The following is a 10,991-nucleotide window of genomic DNA, read 5'->3' on the forward strand; positions in this document are numbered from 1 at the left end:
AACTAGGCATTAAAACAATATTTCATATTTTTGAAATTTTCTCAAAATCTATGGGCTAAACCCTACAAAAATATTGAGTTTTGGTAAATACTTTATATACTGAAGCCTATAATCTTTAGTGTTGTTTTAAAATTTCTACCATATTCTACATTTGTATTAATGTATGCAAACTTTTTTCATGTAAATGAGCATCGTTCAATTGTTTTTATCAATTAATTTAGTAAAATTCATAATACCCCCTAAATCGATGGAATAACCACTATAAAATTATTATTTTCTTGATAAACGGAGAGCACAAAGGCTCCAAACCTCTTTGAACATCATCATATGTTAGTGAGGATGCAACTAGGCATTAAAACAATATTGTCATATTTTTTGAAATTTTCTCAAAATCTATGGGCTAACCCCTACTAAAAATATTGAGTTTTTGGTAAATACTTTATATACTGAAGCCTATAATCTTTAGTGTTGTTTTAAAATTTCTACCATATTTTTACATTTGTATTAAGGTATGCTAAACTCTTTTTCATGGTAAATGAGCATCGTTCAATTGTTTTTATCAATTAATTTAGTAAACTTCATAATACCCCCTAAATCGATGGAATAACCTTAAAATTATTATTTTCTTGATAAACGGAGACACAAAGGCTCCAAACCTCTTTGAACATCATCATATGTTAGTGCAGGATGCAACTAGGCATTAAACAATATTGTCATATTTTTTGAAATTTTCTCAAAATCTATGGCTAACCCCTACAAAAATATTGAGTTTTTGGTAAATACTTTATATACTGAAGCCTATAATCTTTAGTGTTGTTTTAAAATTTCTACCATATTCTACATTTGTATTAATGTATGCTAAACTCTTTTTCATGGTAAATGAGCATCGTTCAATTTTTTTATCAATTAATTTAGTAAAACTTCATAATACCCCCTAAATCGATGGAATAACCACTATAAAATTATTATTTTCTTGATAAACGGAGACGACAAAGGCTCCAAACCTCTTTGAACATCATCATATGTTAGTGCAGGATGCAACTAGGCATTAAACCAATATTGTCATATTTTTTTAAATTTTCTCAAAATCTATGGGCTAACCCCTACAAAAATGTTGAGTTTTTGGTAAATACTTTATATACTGAAGCCTATAATCTTTAGTGTTGTTTTAAAATTTCTACCATATTATACATTTTTATTAATGTATGCTAAACTCTTTTTCATGGTAACTGAGCATCGTTCAATTTGTTTATCAATTAATTTAGTAAAACTTCATAATACTCCCTAAATCGATGGAATAACCACTATAAATTATTATTTTCTTGATAAACGGAGAGCACAAAGGCTCCAAACCTCTTTGAACATCATCATATGTTAGTTCAGGATGCAACTAGGCATTAAAACAATATTGTCATATTTTTTGAAATTTTCTCAAAATCTATGGGCTAACCCCTACAAAAATATTGAGTTTTTGGTAAATACTTTATATACTGAAGCCTATAATCTTTAGTGTTGTTTTAAAATTTCTACCATATTCTACATTTGTATTAATGTATGCTAAACTTTTTTTCATGGTAAATGAGCATCGTTTCAATTGTTTTATCAATTAATTTAGTAAAACTTCATAATACTCCCTAAATCGATGGAATAACCACTATAAATTATGATTTTCTTGATAAACGGAGACGACAAAGGCTCCAAACCCTTTGAACATCATCATATGTTAGTGCAGGATGCAACTAGGCATTAAAACAATATTGTCATATTTTTTGAAATTTTCTCAAAATCTATGGGCTAACCCCCTACAAAAATATTGAGTTTTTGGTAAATACTTTATATACTGAAGCCTATAATCTTTAGTGTTGTTTTAAAATTTCTACCATATTCTACATTTGTATTAATGTATGCTAAACTCTTTTTCATGGTAAATGAGCATCTTTCAATTGTTTTTATCAAATAATTTAATAAAACTTCATAATACTCCCTAAATCGATGGAATAACCACTATAAAATTATTATTTTCTTGATAAACGGAGACGACAAAGGCTCCAAACCTCTTTTAACATCATCATATGTTAGTGCAGGATGAAACTAGGCATTAAAACAATATTGTCATATTTTTTGAAATTTTCTCAAAATCTATGGTCTAAACCCTACAAAAATATTGAGTTTTTGGCAAATACTTTATATACTGAAGCCTATAATCTTTAGTGTTGTTTTAAAATTTCTACCATATTCTACATTTGTATTAATGTATGCTAAACTATTTTTCATGGTAAATGAGCATCGTTCAATTGTTTTTATCAATTAATTTAGTAAAACTTCATAATACCCCTAAATCGATGGAATAACCACTATAAAATTATTATTTTCTTGATAAACGGAGAGCACAAAGGCTCCAAACCTCTTTGAACATCATCATATGTTAGTGCAGGATGCAACTAGGCATTAAAACAATATTGTCATATTTTTTAAAATTTTCTCAAAATCTATGGGATAACCCCCTACAAAAATATTGAGTTTTTGGTAAATACTTTATATACTGAAGCATATAATCTTTAGTGTTGTTTTAAAATTTCTACCATATTTCTACATTTGTATTAATGTATGCTAAACTATTTTTCATGGTAAATGAGCACCGTTTAATTGTTTTTATCAATTAATTTAGTAAAACTTCATAATACCCCTAAATCGATGTAATAACCACTATAAAAATTTTATTTTCTTGATAAACGGAGAGCACAAAGGCTCCAAACCTCTTTGAACATCATCATATGTTAGTGCAGGATGCAACTAGGCATTAAAACAATATTGTCATATTTTTTGAAATTTTCTCAAAATCTATGGGCTAACCCCTACAAAAATATTGAGTTTTTGGTAAATACTTTATATACTGAAGCCTATAATCTTTAGTGTTGTTTTAAAATTTCTACCATATTCTACATTTGTATTAATGTATGCTAAACTATTTTTCATGGTAAATGAGCATCGTTCAATTTTTTTATCAATTAATTTAGTAAAACTTCATAATACCCCCTAAATCGATGGAATAACCACTATAAAATTATTATTTTCTTGATAAACGGAGAGCACACAGGCTCCAAACCTCTTTGAACATCATCATATGTTAGTTCAAGATGCAACTAAGCATTAAATCAATATTGTCATATTTTTTTGAAATTTTCTCAAAATCTATGGGCAAACCCCTACAAAAATATTGAGTTTTTGGTAAATACTTTATATACTGAAGCCTATAATCTTTAGTGTTGTTTTAAAATTTCTACCATATTCTACATTTGTATTAATGTATGCTAAACTATTTTTCATGGTAAATGAGCATCGTTCAATTTTGTTTATCAATTAATTTAGTAAAACTTCATAATACCCCCTAAATCGATGGAATAACCACTATAAAATTATTATTTTCTTGATAAACGGAGAGCACAAAGGCTCCAAACCTCTTTGAACATCATCATATGTTAGTGCAGGATGCAACTAGGCATTAAAACAATATTGTCATATTTTTTGAAATTTTCTCAAAATCTATGGGCTAACCCCTACAAAAATATTGAGTTTTTGGTAAATACTTTATATACTGAAGCCTATAATCTTTAGTGTTGTTTTAAAATTTCTACCATATTTTACATTTGTATTAATGTATGCTAAACTATTTTTCATGGTAAATGAGCATCGTTCAATTGTTTTTATCAATTAATTTAGTAAAACTTCATAATACCCCTAAATCGATGGAATAACCACTATAAAATTTTTATTTTCTTGATAAACGGAGAGCACAAAGGCTCCAAACCTCTTTGAACATCATCATATGTTAGTGCAGGATGCAACTAGGCATTAAAACAATATTGTCATATTTTTTGAAATTTTCTCAAAATCTATGGGCTAACTAACCCCTACAAAAATATTGAGTTTTTGGTAAATACTTTATATACTGAAGCCTATAATCTTTAGTGTTGTTTTAAAATTTCTACCATATTTCTACATTTGTATTAATGTATGCTAAACTATTTTTCATGGTAAATGAGCATCGTTCAATTTTTTTATCAATTAATTTAGTAAAACTTCATAATACCCCTAAATCGATGGAATAACCACTATAAAATTATTATTTTCTTGATAAACGGAGAGCACAAAGGCTCCAAACCTCTTTGAACATCATCATATGTTAGTGCAGGATGCAACTAGGCATTAAAACAATATTGTCATATTTTTTGAAATTTTCTCAAAATCTATGGGCTAACCCCTACAAAAATATTGAGTTTTTGGTAAATACTTTATATACTGAAGCCTATAATCTTTAGTGTTGTTTTAAAATTTCTACCATATTTCTACATTTGTATTAATGTATGCTAAACTATTTTTCATGGTAAATGAGCATCGTTCAATTGTTTTTATCAATTAATTTAGTAAAACTTCATAATACCCCCTAAATCGATGGAATAACCACTATAAAATTTTATTTTCTTGATAAACGGAGAGCACAAAGGCTCCAAACCTCTTTGAACATCATCATATGTTAGTGCAGGATGCAACTAGGCATTAAAACAATATTGTCATATTTTTTGAAATTTTCTCAAAATCTATGGGCTAACCCCTACAAAAATATTGAGTTTTTGGTAAATACTTTATATACTGAAGCCTATAATCTTTAGTGTTGTTTTAAAATTTCTACCATATTCTACATTTGTATTAATGTATGCTAAACTCTTTTTCATGGTAAATGAGCATCGTTCAATTTTTTTATCAATTAATTTAGTAAAACTTCATAATACCCCCTAAATCGATGGAATAACCACTATAAAATTATTATTTTCTTGATAAACGGAGAGCACAAAGGCTCCAAACCTCTTTGAACATCATCATATGTTAGTGCAGGATGCAACTAGGCATTAAAACAATATTGTCATATTTTTTTAAATTTTCTCAAAATCTATGGGCAAACCCCTACAAAAATATTGAGTTTTTGGTAAATACTTTATATACTGAAGCCTATAATCTTTAGTGTTGTTTTAAAATTTCTACCATATTCTACATTTGTATTAATGTATGCTAAACTATTTTTCATGGTAAATGAGCATCGTTCATTTATGTTTATCAATTAATTTAGTAAAACTTCATAATACCCCCTAAATCGATGAAATAACCACTATAATATTATTATTTTCTTGATAAACGGAGAGCACAAAGGCTCCAAACCTCTTTGAACATCATCATATGTTAGTTCAGGATGCAACTAGGTATTAAAACAATATTGTCATATTTTTTGAAATTTTCTCAAAATCTACGGGCTAACCCCTACAAAAATATTGAGTTTTTGGTAAATACTTTATATACTGAAGCCTATAATCTTTAGTGTTGTTTTAAAATTTCTACCATATTTTACATTTGTATTAATGTATGCTAAACTATTTTTCATGGTAAATGAGCATCGTTCAATTGTTTTTATCAATTAATTTAGTAAAACTTCATAATACCCCTAAATCGATGTAATAACCACTATAAAATTTTTATTTTCTTGATAAACGGAGAGCACAAAGGCTCCAAACCTCTTTGAACATCATCATATGTTAGTGCAGGATGCAACTAGGCATTAAAACAATATAGTCATATTTTTTGAAATTTTCTCAAAATCTATTGGCTAACTAACCCCTACAAAAATATTGAGTTTTTGGTAAATACTTTATATACTGAAGCCTATAATCTTTAGTGTTGTTTTAAAATTTCTACCATATTTCTACATTTGTATTAATATATGCTAAACTATTTTTCATGGTAAATGAGCATCGTTCAATTTTTTTTATCAATTAATTTAGTAAAACTTCATAATACCCCTTAAATCGATGGAATAACCACCGTAAAATTATTATTTTCTTGATAAACGGAGAGCACAAAGGCTCCAAACCTCTTTGAACATCATCATACGTTAGTGCAGGATGCAACTAGGCATTAAAACAATATTGTCATATTTTTTGAAATTTTCTCAAAATCTATGGGCTAACCCCTACAAAAATATTGAGTTTTTGGTAAATACTTTATATACTGAAGCCTATAATCTTTAGTGTTGTTTTAAAATTTCTACCATATTCTACATTTGTATTAATGTATGCTAAACTCTTTTTCATGGTAAATGAGCATCTTTCAATTTTTTTATCAAATAATTTAATAAAACTTCATAATACTCCCTAAATCGATGGAATAACCACTATAAAATTATTATTTTCTTGATAAACGGAGACGACAAAGGCTCCAAACCTCTTTGAACATCATCATATGTTAGTGCAGGATGCAACTAGGCATTAAAACAATATTGTCATATTTTTTGAAATTTTCTCAAAATCTATGGGCTAACCCCTACAAAAATATTGAGTTTTTGGTAAATACTTTATATACTGAAGCCTATAATCTTTAGTGTTGTTTTAAAATTTCTACCATATTCTACATTTGTATTAATGTATGCTAAACTATTTTTCATGGTAAATGAGCATCTTTCAATTGTTTTTATCAAATAATTTAATAAAACTTCATAATACTCCCTAAATCGATGGAATAACCACTATAAAATTATTATTTTCTTGATAAACGGAGACGACAAAGGCTCCAAACCTCTTTGAACATCATCATATGTTAGTGCAGGATGCAACTAGGCATTAAAACAATATTGTCATATTTTTTGAAATTTTCTCAAAATCTATGGGCTAACCCCTACAAAAATATTGAGTTTTTGGTAAATACTTTATATACTGAAGCCTATAATCTTTAGTGTTGTTTTAAAATTTCTACCATATTTCTACATTTGTATTAATGTATGCTAAACTATTTTTCATGGTAAATGAGCATCTTTCAATTGTTTTTATCAAATAATTTAATAAAACTTCAAATACTCCCTAAATCGATGGAATAACCACTATAAAATTATTATTTTCTTGATAAACGGAGACGACAAAGGCTCCAAACCTCTTTGAACATCATCATATGTTAGTGCAGGATGCAACTAGGCATTAAAACAATATTGTCATATTTTTTGAAATTTTCTCAAAATCTATGGGCTAACCCCTACAAAAATATTGAGTTTTTGGTAAATACTTTATATACTGAAGCCTATAATCTTTAGTGTTGTTTTAAAATTTCTACCATATTCTACATTTGTATTAATGTATGCTAAACTCTTTTTCATGGTAAATGAGCATCTTTCAATTGTTTTTATCAAATAATTTAGTAAAACTTCATAATACCCCCTAAATCGATGGAATAACCACTATAAAATTATTATTTTCTTGATAAACGGAGAGCACAAAGGCTCCAAACCTCTTTGAACATCATCATATGTTAGTGCAGGATGCAACTAGGCATTAAAACAATATTGTCATATTTTTTGAAATTTTCTCAAAATCTATGGGCTAACCCCCCTACAAAAATATTGAGTTTTTGGTAAATACTTTATATACTGAAGCCTATAATCTTTAGTGTTGTTTTAAAATTTCTACCATATTCTACATTTGTATTAATGTATGCTAAACTCTTTTTCATGGTAAATGAGCATCTTTCAATTGTTTTTATCAAATAATTTAATAAAACTTCACAATACTCCCTAAATCGATGGAATAACCACTATAAAATTATTATTTTCTTGATAAACAGAGACGACAAAGTTTCCAAACCTCTTTTAACATCATCATATGTTAGTGCAGGATGCAACTAGGCATTAAAACAATATTGTCATATTTTTTGAAATTTTCTTAAAATCTATGGGCTAACCCCTACAAAAATATTGAGTTTTTGGTAAATACTTTATATACTGAAGCCTATAATCTTTAGTGTTGTTTTAAAATTTCTACCATATTCTACATTTGTATTAATGTATGCTAAACTATTTTTCATGGTAAATGAGCATTGTTCAATTGTTTTTATCAATTAATTTAGTAAAACTTCATAATACCCCCTAAATCGATGGAATAACCACTATAAAATTATTATTTTCTTGATAAACGGAGAGCACAAAGGCTCCAAACCTCTTTGAACATCATCATATGTTAGTGCAGGATGCAATTAGTCATTAAAACAATATTGTCATATTTTTTTAAATTTTCTCAAAATCTATGGGCTAACCCTACAAAATATTTAACCACATTATACATTTGTATTAAGGTATTTTAAGCTTTTTTCATGGTATATGGTTATCGTTATAATTCTTTTATCAATTAATTTTGTCAAACTTCATAATATTCCCTAAATCGATGGAATAACCACTATAAAATTACTATTTTCCTGAAAAACGGGGACAACAAAGGCTTCAAACCTCTTTGAACATCATCATATGTTAGTGCAGGATGAAACTATGCATTAAAACAATATTGTCATATTTTTTGAGTTTTTGTCAAAATCTATGTGTTAACGCCTACAAAAATATTGAGGTTTTGGTAAATATTTTATATACTATGCATATAATCTTTAGTGTTGTTTTAAAATTTCTAACCACATTCTACATTTGTATTAAGGTATTTTATGCTCTTTTTCATGGTTTATGAGAATATTTATAATTTTTTATCAATTAATTTAGTAAAACTTCATAATATTCTTTAAATAGATGGAATAACCACTATAAAATCACTATTTTACTGAAAAACGGGGAAAACAAAGGCTCCAAACCTCTTTGAACATCATCATATGTTAGTGCAAGATGCAACTATGCATTAAAACAATATTGTCATATTTTTTTAAATTTTGTCAAAATCTATGTGTTACGAAAATATTGAGTTTTTGCTAAATGTTTTATATCTACGCATATAATCTTTAGTGTTGTTTTAAAATTTCTAACCACATTCTACATTTATATTAAGGTATTTTAAGTTTTTTCATGGTATATGGGAATCGTTATAATTCTTTTATCAATTAATTTAGTCAAACTTCATAATATTCCCTAAATCGATGGAATAACCACTATAAAATCACTATTTTCCTTTAAAACGGGGACAACAAAGACTTCAAACCTCTTTGAACATCATCATATGTTAGTGCAGGATGCAACTATGCATTAAAACAATATTTTTATATTTTTTTAAATTTTGTCAAAATCAATGTGTTACCCCCTACGGAAATATTGAGTTTTTGCTAAATATTTTATATACTACGCATATAATCTTAAGTATTGTTTTAAAATTTCTAACTACATTCTACATTTGTATTAAGGTATTTTAAGTTTTTTTCATGGTAAATGGGAATCGTTATAATTCTTTTATCAATTAATTTAGTCAAACTTCATAATATTCCCTAAATCGATGAAATAACCACTATAAAATCACTATTTTCCTGAAAAACGGGGACAACAAAGGCTACAAACCTCTTTGATCGTTATCATATATTAGTGCAGGATGCAACTATGCATTAAAAAAATATTATCATATTTTTTAAAATTTTCCTAAAATCGATGTGTTAACCCCTACAAAAATATTGAGCTTTTGGTAAATGTTTTATATACTAAGCATATAATCTTTAGTGTTGTTTTAAAATTTTTAACCACATTATACATTTGTATTAAGTTATTTTAAGCATTTTTCATGGTATATGGGAATCGTTATAATTCTTTTATCAATTAATTTAGTCAAACTTCATTATATTCCCTAAATCAATGGAATAACCACTATAAAATCACTATTTTCCTGAAAAACTGGGACAATAAAGGCAACAAACCTCTTTGACCGTTATCATATATTAGTGCATGATACAACTATGCATTAAAAAAATATTATCATATTTTTAAAAATTTTCTCAAAATCGATGTGTTAACCCCTACAAAAATATTGTTTTATATTCTAAGCGTATAATCTTTAGTGTTGTTTTTAAATTTCTAACCACATTCTACATTTGTATTAAGGTATTTTATGCTCTTTTTCATGGTATATGAGAATATTTATAATTTTTTATCAATTAATTTAGTAAAACTTCATAATATTCCTTAAATCGATGGAATAACCACTATAAAATCACTATTTTCCTGAAAAACAGGGACAACAAAGGTTCCAAACCTCTTTGAACATCATCATATGTTAGTGCAGGATGCGACTATGCATTAAAACAATATTTTCATATTTTTTGAAATTTTGTCAAAATCTATGTGTTAACCCCTACGAAAATATTTAGTTTTTGATAAATGTTTTATATACTAAGCATATAATCTTTAGTATTGTTTTAAAATTTCTAACCACATTCTACATTTGTATTAAGGTATTTTAAGATTTTTTCATGGTAAATGGGAATCGTTATAATTCTTTTATCAATTAATTTAGTAGAACTTCATAATATTCCCTAAATTGATGGAGTAACAACTTTAAAATCATTATTTTCCTGAAAAACAGGGACGACAAAGGCTCCAAACCTCTTTGAACATCATCATATGTTAGTGCACGATGCAACTTTCCATTAAAACAATATTGTCATATTTTTTGAAATTTTGTCAAAATCTATGTGTTAACCCCTACGAAAATATTGAGTTTTTGGTAAATGTTTTATATACTAAGCATAGTGTTGTTTTAAAATTTCTAACCACATTATACATTTGTATTAAGGTATTTTAAGTTTTTTTCATGGTATATGGGAATCGTTATAATTCTTTTATCAATTAATTTTCTCAAACTTCATAATATTCCCTAAATCGATGGAATAACCACTATAAAATCACTATTTTCCTGAAAAACGGGGACAACAAAGGCTCCAAACCTCTTTGAAAATTATCATATGTTAGTGCATGATGCAACTATGCATTAAAATAATTTTGTCATATTTTTTAAAATTTTGTCAAAATCTATGTGTTAACTGTTTTATTGAGTTTTTGTATATACTAAGCATATAATCTTTAGTGTTGTTTTAAAATTTCTAACCACATTCTACATTTGTATTAAGGTATTTTATGCTCTTTTTCATGGTATATGAGAATATTTATAAATTTTTTATCAATTAATTTAGTAAAACTTTATAGT

The 10,991-nt window shown here is 27.0% G+C and overlaps 2 long non-coding RNA genes across 2 annotated transcripts in view; both read right to left on the reverse strand.

Annotated features, from left to right (window-relative positions):
• LOC117134126 overlaps positions 1-2,546 on the reverse strand; it is a 5,382-nt gene extending 2,836 nt beyond the window's left edge. Inside the window, exon 1 of the long non-coding RNA XR_004458286.1 lies at positions 2,502-2,546. This is a non-coding gene — a long non-coding RNA (uncharacterized LOC117134126). The remainder of the gene's footprint in view (positions 1-2,501) is intronic.
• A 6,246-nt stretch (positions 2,547-8,792) lies between these two features.
• Positions 8,793-10,225, reverse strand: LOC117134112. The gene is made up of 2 exons (XR_004458267.1): positions 10,041-10,225; positions 8,793-9,355 (listed from the first exon to the last, which is right to left on the reverse strand). It is a non-coding gene; the product is annotated as an uncharacterized LOC117134112 (long non-coding RNA).
• Positions 10,226-10,991: the final 766 nt, after the last annotated feature.

The sequence above is a fragment of the Brassica rapa genome, chromosome A01, assembly GCF_000309985.2.
Source record: "Brassica rapa cultivar Chiifu-401-42 chromosome A01, CAAS_Brap_v3.01, whole genome shotgun sequence".
In the NCBI taxonomy this organism is placed as follows: domain Eukaryota; kingdom Viridiplantae; phylum Streptophyta; class Magnoliopsida; order Brassicales; family Brassicaceae; genus Brassica; species Brassica rapa.